Raw genomic sequence first — 19,622 nt, 5'->3', positions numbered from 1 at the left:
CCAAGGAAACACAAAAGCAAGAAAACAATATGTCGTATTGATAGCAGTTTTTTTATTTAATCTTCTGTTTATAAAGCAAACACCATTTCTGTATTATAACAGCAGAGGAAAATTATGATTAGGGGCGCTGACAAGTCTGCCAGAGGTACATTATTCTCTTTGGCAAATTCTCAGTACACTGAAGCTGGCAGCCAGAAATGATCAGCAGCATATTCCAAACACATTTGCATGGGTGTCTCCAAATGAAGAATTGGCAGTGGGCTGTGAGGAGGCTGTCAGTAGCTCTTCTTATTGAAATGTCAGGCAGGTCAATATTGACTGTTGGCTGTTGTTTGCACCTGTCTGGGGTGAAGCAAGCTGGCACGATGGAGGATGCTGGATTTCCACAGCTCAGCAGGATTCATGCTGAATGCTCAGATCCTGGGTTTTAACTAACTGCCCTTCATATTCACACATCTGCAACTTTTAATTTAAGCATACAGATTTCAGGCTAGACAGCAATGAAATGCAGGTCAGCACAAAGCTGAAATATTATTTTACATTGACTGCATAGACACCTAGGTATATATCAGTGTTAAAACTGTTTGCATAAGGACACCTGCATGTAGCTCTGTTTATTTGACCCTCAGTGTTCATATGTACAGGATAATTTTGGTTAACCACTTTCCGTCTGCCCTATAGCAGTATTACTGCTAAAGGGCGGCACGGGTGCGCAAAATCATGTGTATATATACGTGATTCATGCTCCTGTGGTGATCACGGGCCGGGGGGCGCACCCGGGTGACATGATTCGGTCCCCAAGGGATCAGTCATCCGATTTAGGCCAGTGATTAGGCATCGCCTATGGATATTAAAAATGTATGCAGTCTGTCGCCATTGCCAATATATTGTGTTTTTGGCATTAAAAGTAAAAAACTGTGTTTTTTTAAAAAAAAATGTGTGTTTTAAAAATCACTGCACGAGTACTATGTGATATAAATAAATTACAGCACCCACCAATTTTATTCAGTAGGATGTCTGCTTTAAAAAAAAAAATAATGTTTGGAGGTTCAAAGTAATTTCCTAGCAAAAAATACAGATTTTTTCCATGTGAACAAAAAGTGTCAGAAAAGGCTTGGTCTTAAGGTTGTTAGAAGAGTGAGTGATGTGTGGCATAAACTTCTAATGCTGTGCATAAAATGCCCCCCCCCCAACCCCAAATGACCCCTTTTTGGAAAGTAGATAGCCCAAACTGTTTGCTGAGAGTCAATAGGATAATTTATTGCTTTACCAGAAGTTTTTAGAAAATGACAAAAAAAAAAGTTGTTTGTTATTTACACAAAATTTAGACCCTAAGACATTTGGCTGTACTAAAATAGTAGTATGGGCTTATGCCTTGTTTCTTGCAGCTCAGTTGTAAGAAGTGCTCATTATCCTTTAAAAGTTAGCAATGCAATTGCAAGCGTAAACAACTTTTAAATAAGTGTCATAGCCTAAAATCAAGAGTAAAACCTTTGCTACTAAAAGTTCACCCAAAACAAAAAACAGGCAAATGTAAAAAGATACTTAAGCTGTACATTGTGTATTTCAATTGATGTTGTGTCCTTTGATAGTTTAATCAGTTATACAAAACAAATACAGAATGTTGAAAACACTTTTACAATTACAGAAATGTTGTTTTGTCAGCTTGTACTTTTGCAGAATTTTAAAATCCACTCACATATTCTATCTTCTAGAGTATCTAAGATCATCATGTGATGTTAAAAAAATGTTTTGTGTTTTCGGATGTTGCTAAAATTGTTAAAGTAGCATTATGGTAAAAAAGAAAAAACATATTCTGTAAGAAACAGTCTGTCAATAGCTTTAACACAGCAGTTTTTATTCTAAAATCATGGGTGCAGTCACACACAATATTTTGTAAACATCAAACGATGCAGTAATGAAAATTTTTAAATAAAGGTCATGGAACTTGATTAGGAGCATCACAGAGATTATATCCCAATCAGCATTTTACCTAGCTGTGCAACGTCCCTACTGTGAGGCAACCAGCAGGGGGCATGGCTGTCAATATGCAATAGCGCCGGCCCTCCCATGCATGCGCCTAGCAGCCCCATCACATAACCGCCACTGGGTCTTCATACACTACATTGCTGCTGCCATGGAGACAGAGATGCTGAACTGGCTCTGTAAATCACAGTGGCAGGTAAGGTGAGAGGAGGATGGGGGGACATAAAAAGGGTAATAGGAAAGTGTAGTAAGTGAAACCCTGAGAAGGCCATAAATAGCAAGAGACGATATAATAGGAAAAGTGGGGGGAAAAAAACAAAAGGTAAAAGAAAAAATTAGGAAATCAGAAAGCAGCAAGGGGGGAGGGGGAAGAGAGAAAAAGGGCAGGAGGAAAGACAAAAAGTAGAGATAGACAGATGCTAAAAGTAAAGAAAGGAGAAAAAAAAGGAGCAAGACAGAAGTGAAAGTATCCTAGAAAAAGAGAAGAGGGGTGGGGGACCTTTCAAAGTGAAAACAAAATAGCGTTACTCTGTACAAAGCCAATCATCTTAACATACTGAACATCCTGTCATCAAGAAAGCAAGTAAAGGTCAAATTTGTATTGAGGCCTCCCTGTATCACCATGTATAAGTGTATAAATCCAAATTGCTTCTCGGCACAGTAGAAAACAGTCATGATCACCACCTCTTATGGGCTGTTTGACATGCTCAATGACCATCGCCCTCAGCTCATGTACCTGATGTTTCTGTGTACCAAAATGAACTGCTATGGGCTTGCTCAGGTGCACCTGGTTGCCTTTGTGGCCTTAGGTAAGGCTATTCTAATATAGCTCCTGTGTCTTTAAAAGGACCTACAGTATAGTACATATTCCAATGAACATGGACATTTTAGGATGTAAACACAGTACTCATTGTTGCAGTTCATATAATCTTGTATATGGTAATTGCCCTTGTGTGGGTGAACAGAAACTTCACCAGAGATCAAAGAGTTGCAATCATTACAGTTGTAACATTTGTAGCAACCAACTTTTTGCTACATCATCCTGTCATTATCAGAGCGCATATGCAGAACCCTCATGAGTTGAGACATAGCCAGACTGTTTAGAAGGTGTTTAGGGTGAGCACACTGATAGTGGTGTTATGGTATTTCTGTTAGTTGGTTATGTACAAACCGATATCCTGAGCAAGCCATTGTTGTTGGTGATCATAAGGTACAGTTGAAATTGTGAAATTTTAGTATGGATATTGAAAATATGGCTGATCATGCCAAAAAGCTGTTTTTATATTTAAGGATAGTGATCATATGAAGTCATTTATCATCACATAGTTGTTTGGCTTCTTTTTAAATCATAATGATAACAGAAATCACTCAAATGGCCCTGATCAAACGTTTACATACCCTGGAATTTTTAACCTTGGTACAGACACACAAGTGACAAACGCAGGTTAAAATGGCAATTAAAGGTTAATTTCCCACATGCCAGTACTGTTCAATCACTTATTAAGAAGTGGAAAATTCAGGGATCTTTGCATACTAAGCCAAGGTAGACCAAGAAAGATTGCAGCCACAACTGTGCAACCTGACCTTAGCTTAATATCAAGAGATCCCTGAATTTTCCACTTTTAAGTGATTGAACAGTACTGACTGGCATATTCAATGCTTTGGATATCTTTTTATATCCTTTTCCAGCTTTATAAAGTTCCATTATCTTGTTAAGCAAGTCTTTTGACAGTTCTTTTCTGCTTCCCATGGCTCAGTATCCAGCCTGCTCAGTGCATCTACGTGAGAGCTAACAAGCTTATTGACTATTTATACACTGACACTAACTGCAATTTTAAAGCAACAGATATGGGAAAATAGCCTATAATTGCCATTTTAACCTGTGTGTGTCACCTTGTGTGTCTGTACTGAAGCTAAGCATTCTAGGGTATGTAAACTTTTGATCATGGCCATTTGTGTGATTTCTGTTACCATTATGATTTAAATAGGAGCCAAACAACTATGTGATGATAATGGCTTCATATGGTCACTATCCTCAAATAAAAGACAGCTTTTTGGTATAATCAATTATTATTTGTAATATCTATGCCAACATTTCATGACTTCTGCCAATGTATACAAACTATTGAGCACAACTGTATGTGATCCTCTATACCGTGAAATATCCTGTTCAAGAAATCAACAAAATGTGCAAATAACGATTCATTGCCAGCCCATATTAAGAAAATATAATCAGTGAATCGCATCCAACATTTGATCAGAAAAAAACTGTGGAAGGATAAGTATTGCATTCCTTGATGTACCCCAAAAAATTAGGCCTTGCTCTCACTCTTTGTAGATGTGTTGTAGGGCTCGGATCGAGAGAGAGCCCTGCAGGCCATCTGCACACACTGACTGCTTCCAGGGAAATCTAAAGCTTTCCCTGTCTACACACATGCGTGGTAAATCACCTGTCCGTGCACAGATGTGTTGACAGGATTTGCCGAGACCTATTTGCTATAATGGTGGTGCCTGAAGGGCAGAGCCAGCTAAGAGGGGAATCCACTTCTAGCCAACTTCTGTTTAGAGTTTGCTGCACACATGCTGGCATAGACATCTTAATAAGCATGAACAGCATTTGTGATTATGGCTTTTCTGTTGTGCTAGAGGGTTTTAACAAGCTCCTTAGGCAGTCAGAGGCACTTATTACAGTACATTGGGGGTCCAACTGTCATAAAATCTCCCAAGTAGGTTTTGATCCTTCTGTCTTGTATAGTGCAACAAATGCACCTCTGTCAGCACTGGGGGAATATCTTGGCAGGTCCTGGTGCTTACAGGTGCTGTACAGAGATGTACATGAAGTTACTAAACTTTCAAACCACTGCAGGATGGAATGAAAATCCAACTAGAAAAGAAGCAAAAATTGCCTCCAAGAGTATCCTCCAGTATTCTTGTAATAAAGGCAAACACTGGAAGCTCATTTCATCTTCAAACCGGATATTCAGCATCAGGACTAAAAGACAGAATCCCATCTAAGTTGAATGCAGTTTGAAGATTCATGTCAAGCCCTGTACAGATCATGAGCACTGCTCAAAGTCTGTTTGCTGAGATAATATCACAGCCAAAGAAAGAGGTGAGCTTTCAGTGTTTGCCTTTATTTCAACTGAATATGGAGGATACTCCTAAAAGTGCTTTTCCTTCTCTCTTCTAGTTTGATCACATGCATGCCTGCCCATGGCCATCCATCTAACCATAAAAGTCTGAAGTGGAGTTCTATTGGTTTAAAGGCCCATTTTTATTACCAATATTTCCCTTTATCATTTGAAAGGAGGATACTTTTTTAAAGCTAGAATTGGAAAATGTCCAACTAAAGTTATTAATTTCTAAACTTGACACATAATTCCCTAAGTATATGCAAAATCAATAGACTATAACCAACTGTAAAACTAGGACCAGAAAATAATTTTCAAGGGGACATTGTATAATAACTTAACATTAAACAAGTGTTAAAATGGCTGTATCAAAGGCTGCAAATATCTCTATTTACTACATTTGTTTTTAGTTGCAGTATTGGGAAACTATTAAATGTGTCTCAAGCATGTGTTTTACTGCATTACAGAATAATATAATTGCAGAGCTTCCAGTAAGAGATTGCAGTTCATTTATAAATAATCCTGTTGAGTATTGCATGCAAGATACTACCATGTTTCCCTGAAAATAAGACACTGTCTTATATGTATTTTTCCTCAAGAAGACACACTATGGCTTATTTTCAGGGGATGTCTTATTTTTATTAAGTATGGTAAGTATGGGGAGCAGCAGCTTTCCTGGTGTTTGTGAGGGGTGAGAGAGACCCACAGACTGTTGCTGGTTGGTGCTAGGGGAGAGAGACCCACAGTGCTGAGTAAAACAGCAGGCACAGCTTTACTTCTTCCCCCTGAGGACACACAATACGGTACCTAAAGCAGAGCATCCTGTTCACTGAGGAGACTTTTACTTTCACTTTCTACCTCTTCACTGTCTCCCTCTATGAATCACAATGACCGGGAGCTGACTTTGTTGATGGGGCTGCCCGTAACCTCTCCGTTCACCTCCGAGATAGCAGCTGTCACAATGGGGGAGATGAGAAGGGCTGCCCGTCCATCACTATGTCTTATATTGGGGTATGGCTTATATTGCACAAATGCTTAGAATTCCTGCTACGGCCTATTTTATGGGTATGTCTTATTTTCTGGGAAACACGGTAGCTCTGTGGACAGTTATGAGCTATGTGAAATGATTGATTCTCTTGTGGTGTTTCATATTCTAATTATATTCAGAAGTGGACCTGCTGTTTCTGCTGTTGAAGCTATACTTAGGAAAAGGGAGGTTCCCGCATTTGTGGGCCTTCATGAAATTGCATGTGGTGGAGGAAAAACACATAAGAGTTTAAATGTTTGATAGCGTAAGGTAAGTAGGGGCAAAAATAAGAACATAGATGGAGACAGCTACACAAATGTAGTGAAATTTCACGTTGCAAAGTATATCCAATCACATGCAAGGAAATAAAAAAAAAACTGCATATCCTGATAGCACAGTACAGGACACAGGGTAAATATTCATAGATCATGGGTTATAGGCTGGTACCTATAGGCGATTGAATGCTGGCAAGTTTTTGAGGATGTGTCCTCTGGGCTTTCCCCCTATAATCCTACCCCGCTCCATAAGTCTTTGCCCTTTTATGCAAAAATCACTCTTAACTAACTAGTTTATTATTTTACTTCAAATTTTTAATCATCTGTTCATTAATTTTACAGTAGATGCAGTTCATCCAGCTCAATACATCCTCATTCTTACTCTGGAAACCCTACACCATGGGGATGGCTTGTAACGTTGCTTTGGGCACTGGATCCTGCATGTGTCTCACCACGGCACTTTGTGCAAAGCATGTAGTTAGCCTCAGGGTGCTATACAGGTCCAAGGCCTAGGTCCTTCTCTATGGAACTCCATCTGTGAAGACACCTTAGGTGTATGCTCATCATGAAGGGCAAAGCCTGGTCCCTCGACAGGGCCCAGTGGCATGGACGAGTTAAGACAGAATCATCCTGTTTATTGAACCCTTACCTTAGCCCTCATTCCTGGATAGTCTGTGTTTTATGTTATATCCATCAGGAAACCAGGACTGTATTTCAAATGTATTTCCCTAAGGGTGTAAACTTTTCAAACTTTGTGCTAAAATTACACTATTCAGAGTTTAGTCTCAGGTGGAATGGTCAGATGTGACATCATGACACAGGTTGCACACTTGCCATTTCAGCCTAGAGCCCTTATAAGATACTCAGGCACTTCCTCTCACTCTTTTGACACAGACTCTCTACAGAATGGTCTGTACCCAGGTTGCTGCACTATCCTTCTAGGACATGCTTACCCCATTTCTGCACCCTACTCAGTCAGTACCCTACAGGGGAATACCCTCTCCTATAGCATTGACAGAAACCAAGCAAAAGGGACAAGTCAAAAGCTCAAGCAAAACATTTGATCTGTAAAAGACCAGCACAATGCTGAATCTGAGAATGACTATGCTTCCCTAGCACTGGAGCAGGGCTTGATTTTAACAACAATCTCTGCATCAGTTTCTAGCTTTTTTTTCAAGCACACAACAAGCAGTCTAGCTGACTAAGGAAGACTTCTCTGCAATTATGTAACACCTTCTTGGAACAATCAATAGTTTTATTACAGCCATCACTGTCCAGGCATCAAGAACATCAGGCTTCTTCTCCAGCTCTGCTGTCTCTACCAGAGTTGGATCCCGATATGCCTGCCCTGGAAGAAGTAGACATGGAAAGACCATGAAGAGAACCCAGGCAGTGCTAGAGGTAGCCATGAAAGATTTCTTACTTATGAAGCAGCTGTTAAAGCCTCCTCCATCTTGCCACGCCCCTTTTGGCACAAATAGACCTACTAAATCTAAAAAGACATTTCCTATGAACAAATAGATTGAGGAATTTACGATGATTCGGTCAATCCAGAAGATCTAATTTTCAAAGGTCATTGCCAGACTATCCAATGGAAAGGAAAAAAAAAGTGGAAATGGCCTATTCCTGCAGTAGACTTTGCCATCTCAGTCTTGAACAAACATCTCACTGTACCAACAGAGGATGTGCCCTCTTTCAAACATTCTGCTAATAGAAATCAGTTTGAAATGCTCTTAGAGGCTCCCTTTACACCTCCCTTTACACTCGCAGGCTCAGCTCTGAAACTGCCATTGCTGCTGAACAGCCAACTGTAGCAACAGAGATGGACGCGTTCATCCATCTTGCTACAGATCCTCCATCTTGTATCATTCTCTCTCCCTCCAATCCCCCTCCCTCAGGAATGTGGTCTGTATGTATGCTGAGATCACAGCATCAGGCACAGCGGGATAGCTTCATGGTTATAAACCCCAATTAGCCTGGGCCCAGTATGTCTGTGAGACTCTTGCTTGGAGGTGATCGTAAATCTATAAACCAGTCCTTCACTGAACATGAAAGACATTCCGAGATAGCCATAAAACAGACATCCTATTTAAACCCACTTTTCCATATAATTTCATATCTTAAGATAGGAAATAACTACAATGAAACAAAGCATATATTCGGATAGCTCAGTTTATTGTGAGTCGCCTGATATCTTACACCCCTAGTTAAAGTCTACAGGAGAACAGAAAGCCATATAGTTCTAGCTGAAATAGTAAGATATGGCATAATTGATTTTTGGACGTTCAGGATATAATTCTGCATATTAAATTCCTAGTGGCTAGGCTGCTACGTGTACCTAGGGAAGGTTATTGACCATGATATAAACTGCGAGGGATTTGGTCATAGCCTGAGTTCCTCGCCTAAAACACCCTTCCCCAAATGAGGAGATTGGTTCTCTGCTTTAAGGAGACACCCTGCTGAATTCCTAGAAAAGAGGCTGTTATGCTTAGAGCAGTAAGATGAAGAGATCTCCCTTTTAACATCAGGCACCAACTTTGGGAGAAAAGGCACCCTTTTGCTCAGGACCCTTGAAGCTGCTTAAACCAAGGCTGACAGCAAGTATTCTACCTCTCTAACTTTCTTTCTGTTATCTCCCTGTTGTGTTATTGCTCTCTGTATTTATATATATATATATATATATATATATACATATATATATATATATATTTACGGCTACATCTTTGTCTGTAAATATGTTTATTGCACCCTTTTGACCTTTTTAGTAATAAATCCTATTATCTGAAAAGTGTTGAACTGTTTCTGAAGCTCTTTAATGCAAACTAAGAATCCCTGTCTCTGAAGAGCGCTACTGTGTGTTTTTAAACCTCTATATACATCTGCTTGTGGTGACAGTGTGTATACAGACAATTATTCAAACATCATAGTGTTATTGCTAATATTGGCGAGTTTCCTCCTTCTCTGTACAAAAAGGCGGTGGTGGCAGTGTGAAGGGTTAATTGCGTAATTAACCTGACTCAGTAACAATCGCTTTCAGGCTGCATGTACTTAGATTGTGGTCCATTAGCTGGAAAATCTTTGTGCAGGGTGCAGCTGAGTGTGGCATTGTTACGCACATGACAGTGCGGTTTTAGATTGGCTAGTCCTTCGGTCACAAGTTGGTGAGGAGGGATGAGGGTCTGATGCCGTGACCGTCACACCAGCATGATCCTGTTTTTCAGAACCATACCTTAAATTAGCAACTCCAGCAATTACCTTAACCTTTCTCTTTTGTGTCAATGTTCCAGAACAATTTATGTCACAAATCTTCAGAATGGTTCTGATTTCCATTCACATTGCACAGAATCTTGGGCCTCAAAGCTTGTTAGCTAAAGCTGCCTGCAAAAGACACATCACACCTGTGTCCTTTGAAGGAGGACGTCTGGTGAGGCACTTAACAAATTTATAAAAGATGTTACAGGAGGGACCATACAGCAGAACGTTCCAAAAGCCCCCTTCTCACTCCTCAGGAGCCTCTACCTTCTCAAAACACCATGCAGACTTCCTCTTCTCTGCCCATGTTTAGGCATTTTTGGTGCAGGACTTGGTTCACATAGCTAACCAAATCCTCCACAAAGCCCTCTTTCCACTGAAGGGGGTGCCATCACTCTTAGGGGGAGGAGGGACGTCTGTTACAGTTTGTCTCTGGGTCCTACAGTGCACAGCATAAATGAGTACACCCCTTTTGAAAAGTAAGATTTTAATCAATATCTTAATGAACACAAGAACAATTTCCAAAATTTTGACAAAACTGAGTTTTATAGAACATTTGTTTAGCTCATTACATGAAAGTAAGGTTAGCAATATAACTCAGATCACAAAATCTTCAGTTTTACTCAAAGTAGTTGATGCAAAAATGACTAGACCCTACAACAAAAACTACAATATCTAGGATTTTGTATGACCTCCATGATTTGTAAGAGAGCACCAACTCTTCTAGGCATGAAAGGAACAAGTTGGCGACACATTGCAACATCTATCTTGTTCCATTCTTCAGGAATTACCTCTTTTAGAGCCTGGATGCTGGATGGAGAGTGATGCTCAACTTGTCTCTTCAGAATTCCCCATAGGTGTTTAATTTGGTTCAGATCAGGAGACATACTTGGCCACTGAATCCCTTTCAACCCTGTTCTTCTTCAGAAATGCAACAGTGGCCTTAGATGTGTGTTTTGGATCATTGTCATGTTGGAGAAGTGCATGGCCACCAAGGACACGGAGTGATGGTAGCATTTTCTCTTTCAATATAGAGCAGTACATCTGTGAATTCATGATACCATTAATGAAATGCAGCTCCCCGACACCAGCAGCACTTATGCAGCCCCACAGAAGGACACTGCCACCACCATGTTTCACTGTAGGCACCATGCATTTTACTTTGTACGCCTCACCTTTGCAATGCCATACAGTTTTGAAGCCATCAGTTCCAAAAACATTTATCTTGGTCTCATCGCTCCAGGGTACAGAGTCCCAGTAGTATTCTTCTCTTTCAGCATGGGCCCTGGCAAATTTTAGATGGGATTTTTTGTGCATGGGTATTAGGAGAGGCTTCCTTTGTTGACAACACCCATGCATGCCATTCCTCTGCAGTGTACGCCGTATTGTGTCACTGGAAGCAATCACCTGTTTGGCTTTCTACTTCTTTAGCTAACTGCAGTGAACTTGCATGGCGATTTTCTTTAAATTTTCTCATCAGAAGACGCTCCTGTCGAGGTGTTAATTTCTGTGGACGGCCTAGACGTCTCTGTGAGATGGTTGCAGTTCCATCTTTGGTAAATTTGTGTACCACCTTTGCCTACAGTATTCTGACTGATAAGTAAAGCTTTGCTGATCCTCTTGTAGCCTTCACCTTTCTTGTGTAAAGAAATTAATTGCCATTGCTGACAGCATGAAAAGGGAAGGAGTTTTCTTTAAGTAACACCCTTTTATAATTAACTGCTGGACACCTGTTTAATGAATAATTAGACTCACCTGTAGTTGTGTTCTGGTTAATTAGGATTTTGTTGTCTAAAATTTAGCTTTGCTCCTAAGACTTTTATTGGGGTGTGTTCATTTTTGCAACATGGTCTGGAATGAATTTGTTAGGAAAAATACTTTTTTGTGTGTGAGAATAAACAATTCTTGTTTGAAATCAATGGCCCACATTTGTGGGAGTATTTTGTAGTATAGTGTCCCATAGATAATGTTGATTCTGAAAGGAAACGTTTTTTTACAAATCTGTTAGGTTGTACTCATTTATGCTGAGCACTGTAGATGTCCCAGACTTCTGAGTTCATCCAGTGGTTTCAGATGGGTAAAACAGAATTCTAAACTCTACCCCCCCTCACCACTTTCTTCTGTTAAAACAATCAAAATCTGGACAGTCTGATTTGAAGAATGGTCTGAATCATTTCTTGTCCCAGGAAGTAGTTGCTGCATTACCTCTGGAGAACCAGTTCAAAGGCTTGTACTCAAACTTGTTCACGGTACCAAAACCCAACAGGCCAAAGACAAATTGTGAAAATTTCACATGGAATTTGCAAGGTCAGTGATTGGCTCTCTGAGACTAGGGGAATACTTGCCATCAGTAGAAATTGAAGATGATTATCTTAATATTCTTATCAGTGGTATCTATACTTTGTGCTAGGAGACAATAAGATCCAGTTTGTTTCACTATTGTTTGGCCTATCCTTTGTTTTCAGAGTGTTCACAAAGGTACTTGCCCCTCATCTGGCCCTTCTCAGAACTGAGGGCAACCAAGTTGCATGCTGTCTAGACGACCTGCTCCTGAAGGATTCATCCCCCTTCCTACTGTCTGCAAATGTCTACAAGACAATATAGCTGCTCCAGACATTCAGTTGGGTGGTCAACTTTCAAAAGTCTTCTCTCCAACCTGGTCTTCACCTGGATTATCTGGGCCTGATTCTAGATAACAACCCAGGCAAAAGTATTTTTTTCCAAAGAAAAACCTGTTCTCCCTCAAATCTCATGCTTGTGTCTTGAGATAAAAGAAATGCCCCTCTATGAGATTCTCCATGAGAGTCCTGGGCCCCATGGTGGCCTATTTTAAGGCTGTCCTATTTCATGCCAAACCCCTCCAACAAAACATTCTGTTGGCATTGAATAAGCATGCTCCTTCTCTCAATCTATCCATGCTCCTGTCCAGACAGGCCAAGAACTCCTTAGCTTGGTGGATTTTCACCCTGGCTGTGACCATGGGGAAGTATTTTCTGCCTTGTCATTGGAAAATAACAACAAATGAAAGTCTGATTGTGAGGAGTGTTACAATTCTTCACAAATGCACATCAGAGGAAGCCAAGCTCCCTGTTAAGGCGTTTAGAATGCAAAGGATAGCTTTTTACCATCTTTTTGACAGAAAAAGATTGTCAAGTGATCTCTACTATTCACATCCCAGGAGCTGACAATTCGATGGTGGTTTACTTCAGCCATCACTTCCTAAACCAGAGAATGGGCCCTTCACCCCAACATCTTCAGCTTGATATGTCAGAGATGGGGGACTCCAGACAGAGAGGCATTTTAGCCAAGTACAACAGCAAATTGCCTATGTATGTGTCCAGGACCAAGGGTCTTTTAGCACTGGCATCAGATGCACTTTTAGTGCTCTGGTGTCAGTTCATGCTAAGCTACACCTTTCCTCCAGCGTTCATTCTTCCTCAACTGCTCCACAAAATAGAGTGATGTAAGAAATTGGTGATTCTCACTGCACCAAATTGACCCAGAAGAACTTTGTATAAAGACATACTCGGACTGTTAAGAAGAAGCTGGCCAGACCCGTTGTCTCAAAGTCTTTTATTCCATCCTGCTTCTCGGTATCTACAGTAGCTTTAATGGCATGGATGTTGAAACCCAGGTCTTAAAAGACTTAGGGGTTTCTGAGTCTGTCATCCCTACCTCTTTGCTAAAAGCAAGAAAAGACACTTCTATAAAGATCTAATACTGTTCCTGGAAATCCTTCTTTGCCTTTTGTGAACACAGGTACTTGAACCGCAGAGAATACTCTGTGCCTCACATTCTGGCCTTCCTAAAATCAGAACCTAGCTCAATGGATAGGTTTCAGCCTTGGCTATTCTTTTCCAAAAGCCTCTGGCTTTACTCTCCCTTGTCAAAAACGTTATCCAAGGTGTTTCTTGTATTGGGAACCTTTGATATACCCCTGCTTCCTTGGGACTTTAGGTCTCTTTGTCCTGCAGAAACCACCCTTTGAACCCAACAGTGAAATCAGCTTAGATGATCTTTCCCACAAAGTAGCCTGTTAGACTTTGCTCTAAGCTAGCGACCCTCTCTTGTAAGGAACTATTCCTCTTCCTTCACAAAGACAAATTTGTCTTACTACCAAGGTAATCCTTCCTGCCTAAGGTGGTATCCGTATTTCACTTCAATGAAGACCTCATACTTTCATCTTTGTGCCCTACTCCTAAGCACCCAAAGATAATTGTTCTCCACTGCCTGGATGTAGTCAGAGATGCTGGAATCTACCTCAGAGCTATGGCTTCTATCAGAAGGAAGGATTCTCCTTTCATGCTACCCTCAGGACCTTGTCAGGGACATCCTGACTCAAAATCAACCATTGATAGATGGATAAGACAACTCCTCTCCAACCAACACACCTCTTCCAACACACCTATGTGCTCCCGATACCAGACCCATGGTAGTTTCCAGGGCATTAAGACATCAATCTCTGTTGCCCAATTTTTGTAATGCCTCCACCTGGTCTTTTGTTCACGCCTTTTCAAAGTTCTAAGAGGTGGATGTCCAATCTTTTGTGAATGCAGGTTTTGGCTGCAAGGTTCTTGCAGAGGCAGTCTGTGTTGTTGGGCCTGTTGGCACAGTTCTGATTGCCTCGTTTTTGCCCACCCTTCTCATTCATTGCTTGGGGATGACCCAGGGTCTCTAAATATTTTTCCTGTGTCCTGTACTGTACAATTAAGATATAGTAATTTTTCATTCTTACCTGTAAATTCCATAATTTGAAGTACAGTACAAAACACAGGCCTCCATCTCTTTTAATCCTATATTACTCTGCATTGCTTGTTACAAAACTGAAGACCCATGAATTGGGGTAGAGTTATAGCGGGGAAGCCCAATAATTGTGTTCTCAAAAGCTTTCCAGTGTCCAATCACCTGAGGGTACCAGCCTATACCCAGAGTCTATGAATATTCAACCTGTGTCCTATATTGTACTCCACCATATGGAATTTACAGTCTTTATTTACTTTTGCATGCACATGATTGGATGATGGTCATTAGCAGAATTTCACCTCAAACTACTAAGCACTGGTGAAATTTTAGTTGCTAAGTGCAACTTCCCTTGCAAAGTGAACAGTCTATTTGCCTTTATTAAATCAACCCCAGTGACTGGTACGACAAATAGAATAAAGAAATCAAGGGGGCTCTAGGCAACTGCCTGCAGGTTTTCTCTTTTGGCATGCAGTAGAGTTTTTTCATTTAATTGAAGAAAATGTTTATAATGTTTTTTGATGGTCAATTTGCATGTTTTGATTGTATGGCTCCAGGTGGTGTTAAAAATAGAATATTTCCTTAGTGCTTTCATTTAGGCTGGCCCAACATTCAGAGTTGAAAGAATTCCATTTACTTTTGATATCCATAGGGAAAGGCCAGTCAGGAAGGTGCCAGAAAATTGATCTTTTCTGTTAATTAATCCAAACCTTTGGCCTGTAAATGTCAGAATTGTGTACATCCTCAGGTTGACATAAGATAAGATGAGAAAATATAAAATACAGAGAGAGCTTTAAGTTTCCTATTTTAAAGTATATAGGTCAGGGAGATTTTTTTCAGCATACTCCTAGAACAAAATCCTTTGCAATACCAGAGATGTATTGGAAGATGACTATGCCCATTCTGATGTTTTCAAGTGATTTCACCTGATTTAGTAAAAACATGTGATGACTGGAAAAAGATCAGGGCATTTAGGGCCTGCCTACAGGGTGATAGCAAGGTCTTGTTACAGTTGAGAGTGAGCTGAGCAGATCCCAGGGGCACAGTGATGTGTGCAAGGACAGGCCGAAGTCTGCCCCATATCTTTGTTAATGAGACATATGCTTATGTATTAACACACTTGTTCAGTTTTAGAATTGTCTCATGCATACACAACTTAATAAATAGTTGGTCTTTAATGGCTGCTAGTAATGGCAAGCAATATGCATTGATATGTATATCTATATACAGTATGTTCTTTCGAAATCAATTTTATTAGCTAGCCAGTGTGTTAACAGCCCTTATAGTCTAGGACTTGACAAAGTTCAGGGCTCCAATATGCCGGAGCTCCAACAGGTCTGAGCAGCATCGCTGAAGTTGTTAATGTTCGTAACCCCTACAAGGGGAACTGATTCTCTGTATGAATTTTTCTGTTTTATTAATAAATGTGGGCCAGCAAGCCCTTAAACAACATTTCTGGAGTGGAGTGAACTCACTGGAAAGCACTACCATTGAGCTAAAATCCTCCAAACCATCACACTACGAACATGTCTTTGGAGTGTAGGAGGAAAAGAGAGTACTCTGAGGAAATCCATGCAAGCACAGGGAGAATATGGTAACTCCATGCAGGTAGTGTTGTGGTTGAGATTAGAACTGATGACACTAGTGCTGACAGTTACATAGTAATTGACTTGCTCAGGTTCTTTACACATTCCTAAATGAGTAACATAGTAACAGGCAGTAGGGTTAACCGCTAAGCCACTGTGCTGACGATTGCATTGTCAAATGGGCACTTTTAATGTGCTACAGAAAAATGTCTGTACAATTGTATAAATATCAGTTTTTAACATGCACCCCTCATCTGGGTCACCTTAACTATCCCTTGGCATGTGTAAGTACCCCCACATCGTATTTTTTTTTTCTTTAAACAGTCCCTTTTTATAACTTTTAGCTAATTTATATATGATATAATACTTGCTGAATGTCTAAAATGTCATCATTAAACTACTTTTTAACAATCAGTATGCTCCAAGCCCCCCCCCCCCCGATCCTCTAAAATAGTACTCCTCATACTGTATACCATCATTTAGAAATTTTGTATTATACATATAGAGGTATTACTAGGTTTACCCAGACTTCCACAAACACATAAATGATCTGTAGAAGTCCTTGAAGACTTCTTGGAGGACCAGTTGGGGTCATGGCATGGATCCCTAAATCCTCCTCAGGTGCATAGATGTTATTGTAGGAGACATTGATGTTATACAACCGCTTTTCTCTGATATTTGTTGTGAATATTGTAAATATTTTTTAGTATTGTCCAAACTACTAGTATGATCATATTATAGGCATTACCAGGGCATGGAGTTCAGAATTCATATCAAACAGTTGTGCTGTATTTTGCTGAAGAAATATCTCAAGCTTGATTGAAAAGTTCTGAACCTGATACCAAGGGATCATTTGTTTTCAATGGATGAACCTTTTTCTCAGTTATTACATGACTTTCCTGATTGCCAGAATTTACAAGAACTTACTAGCAGTACCAGAATTTACAATGTCACCACTTCAGTTTGATTGAACTGAAGCCTGTATTACTTAATATTATATACAAATACTTAAAGCAGAACTCCAGGCAAAAACATTTTAACATGTCCTTGTTGCTGAACTCCTACCTTCACTGAATATGTCATCCTTCTTCTTGTTAACGCAGTAGTTGCTCTGACATAGGCTGATGTTTTCAAATAAAACCGTTAATCCCCTGTGGTTTCCTGTTTGTAAGACTGGTGGCTGCTATTTCTCCTATTCTCCCAGCCGCCAGTCTTGGCACTTCCCGTTTGTAGTTCTATGCAGCAAGCAGGGTTGTACTTCGTCCCTGCTTGCTGTGGTGGGTGGATAAGACTCACAGACTCCCAGTTTGTACCTCCCACAGAGGTGGACTCCGAAAAATGACATCCTCCTCCTCTGCTCCCTGCCACCACTAATTCCACTCCCGAAGCCATTCACCCTCTGCTCCCTTATCCTGCAATCAATCAGCTGAGCCGCTACTGTCAAAAACTGTACTGTCCACTCACTATGAGTCTCCTCTCCCTGCACCAGTTACTGTTTTCAGCCTTGTCATTCCTCCTTCGGCCACCTGTCACTGCCGCCCAGTACCATCTTTCATTTTCTTCTTCCCTCCACGTGTCAGCTGTTACTGCTGCCCCTTGCCTCCCTACATTCTTCATTCCCTCTCCTGCATGCTTCTCCAGCTTCTTATCACTGATTGCCACCTCTGTTCACAGCCCCACCAGCCAGTTCCAGATCACACAGTGAGTTCCCTGAAAACCTTTAACTCCATACATGCTGGGCACCAACAGAGGCAGGGGCACAGGATTTTATGCAGCACTACCTTACTAATCAATAACTTAACAATAATGGCGGAACACATATATGGAAATATCAATAAACTTCAATAGTACCACAAAACCAGTCAACTTAAAATAAGACATTAAAAAATCAAACTTAGCAGTGATGGTGGAAACACCTCCTATAGATATTTGCAATACAGATTAACATCAAGTGCTATAATTCAAGTGATATGTGACTTCACATGTAATGCACATCAAAATGAGAATAAGACATACCTTTTTTTTTTTTTTAACTTAGCAGGGATGGTGGAAACCCCTCTACAGATATTTGAAATACAAATTAACTTCAAGTGCAATAATTCACATTATAATAGTAACTAAAACATAACATTCAGTGTAACAATCTAAAAAAAATTGTATTGCCAGTATCTATAGGAGGGTGTTCCATCATTCCTGCTAAGTTTCATTTATTTATGTCTTATTCTAAGTTTTATGTGTATTATATATGAAGGTACATATCACAGAGACCAGTATTGTGGTATTATAGTTTGAGATTTCCATACAATAGAGGGTTCCACCAATATTATTAAGTATTATTAAGTATAGTTGATTAGCAAGGTAATGCTGCCCTTTTTTGTTTCTGTTTTTGTTTAATATGGCAATGATTACTTGTCGATGTAAGGCAGCATGTCCCGTCTCTTTCTTTCGGTGTTGTGGCTAGGGGCGTACTCACAAACATTGTACAAGCACTAAATGCTGTTAGAAAAATCTCAGAGCTGCAGGAGGAGGAATATTTATCATGCTGAATTCCAGCAGAATATAGTGGGTATAATATATAATTATGGCCATGTGTCTACAGTTCACTAATCATTATAGCATGTAAGGGCAATTAGTTTCTGCTGTTGTGGCTGGAGTGGGAAAGATGACATGTAAAGATAGCAACCACAGTCAGTATCAGAAAACCTCGAGGAGGGAGAATTAAATATTAATGAAAGTAGACTACATTGAATGAACTAAACATTTTGGACATGCATGCTTTACATTTATAAGATTGTCATCTAACTGTCCTACTGTGTGAGTTGCTCAGCAGTGTGGCTGGAGAATGAGGGGCAGTGATTTATGTTGAAGTGGGCGAACACACATTCAACATGTACAGGCCTTGTGTAACCGCCCATATTCACTGCATTTTTCAGAGGTTGATGGAAAATGTAGTTTTCCTTTTTCCTAGAGAGAGAGGAAAGGATATGGTGTGATCCCTGCTCTGTCTCCTCCTCCTTGGCAGAGCAGATGCTGTTATTTTTTTTTAATTAGAGAGATGGCTTCCTGAAACTTAATTAGACTTCTCTGCAATGGTAAGGAATTTCACAAATGTATTAACTGTTTAGTGTTTTGTGTAGGGGGGTGTACTAATGGGTGTTTTATTTTACCTATCCCGGGGTTCTTCTTTAAGATAACTTAATGCATATTAATAAAACATTGTGCCACTAATACGATTTTTTATTTCAATAAAGTGGAATACCAGCCAAAATATTTCCTTTTCTAGCTGCCCTCTTTGGTAAATTTCCATTCACTCTATTCTTTTGTAGTGCTGGAAATGGGTAGAACCTCTGTCATGATGTTATTGCTATCTGTGCCTCCTTTTCAGAAATTTCACTTATTTACCATGAGACAACTGCGGCAGAAAGTGAAACTAAATCTTCCCAACGGTGACAAAGCAAATATACTAATTCTTCTTAGCTTTGCCCAAAGCAAATGTAAATACATAAAAATTTGTTAGAGTTTACGACATGAAGTATTGTTTTTACATCTCTTAAAGGTCCGGCATTACATGGCCACTTCTGGTTTACCACAGTATGATTATTGTTTAAAGCTTTTGTTTTTACTG

At 40.0% G+C, this 19,622-nt stretch overlaps 1 protein-coding gene across 2 annotated transcripts in view; it reads left to right on the top strand.

Moving 5' to 3' along the window:
• The window catches only part of MICU1 (mitochondrial calcium uptake 1), a 331,092-nt gene that overhangs the window by 290,283 nt on the left and 21,187 nt on the right, over nt 1-19,622 (top strand). The window lies entirely within an intron of this gene.

Source organism: Staurois parvus, unplaced genomic scaffold, assembly GCF_062004578.1.
Source record: "Staurois parvus isolate SC_StPar_1 unplaced genomic scaffold, SC_StPar_1.0 ptg000094l, whole genome shotgun sequence".
Taxonomy (NCBI): Eukaryota; Metazoa; Chordata; class Amphibia; order Anura; family Ranidae; genus Staurois; species Staurois parvus.
This window is presented reverse-complemented; position numbering and strand designations above follow the sequence as displayed.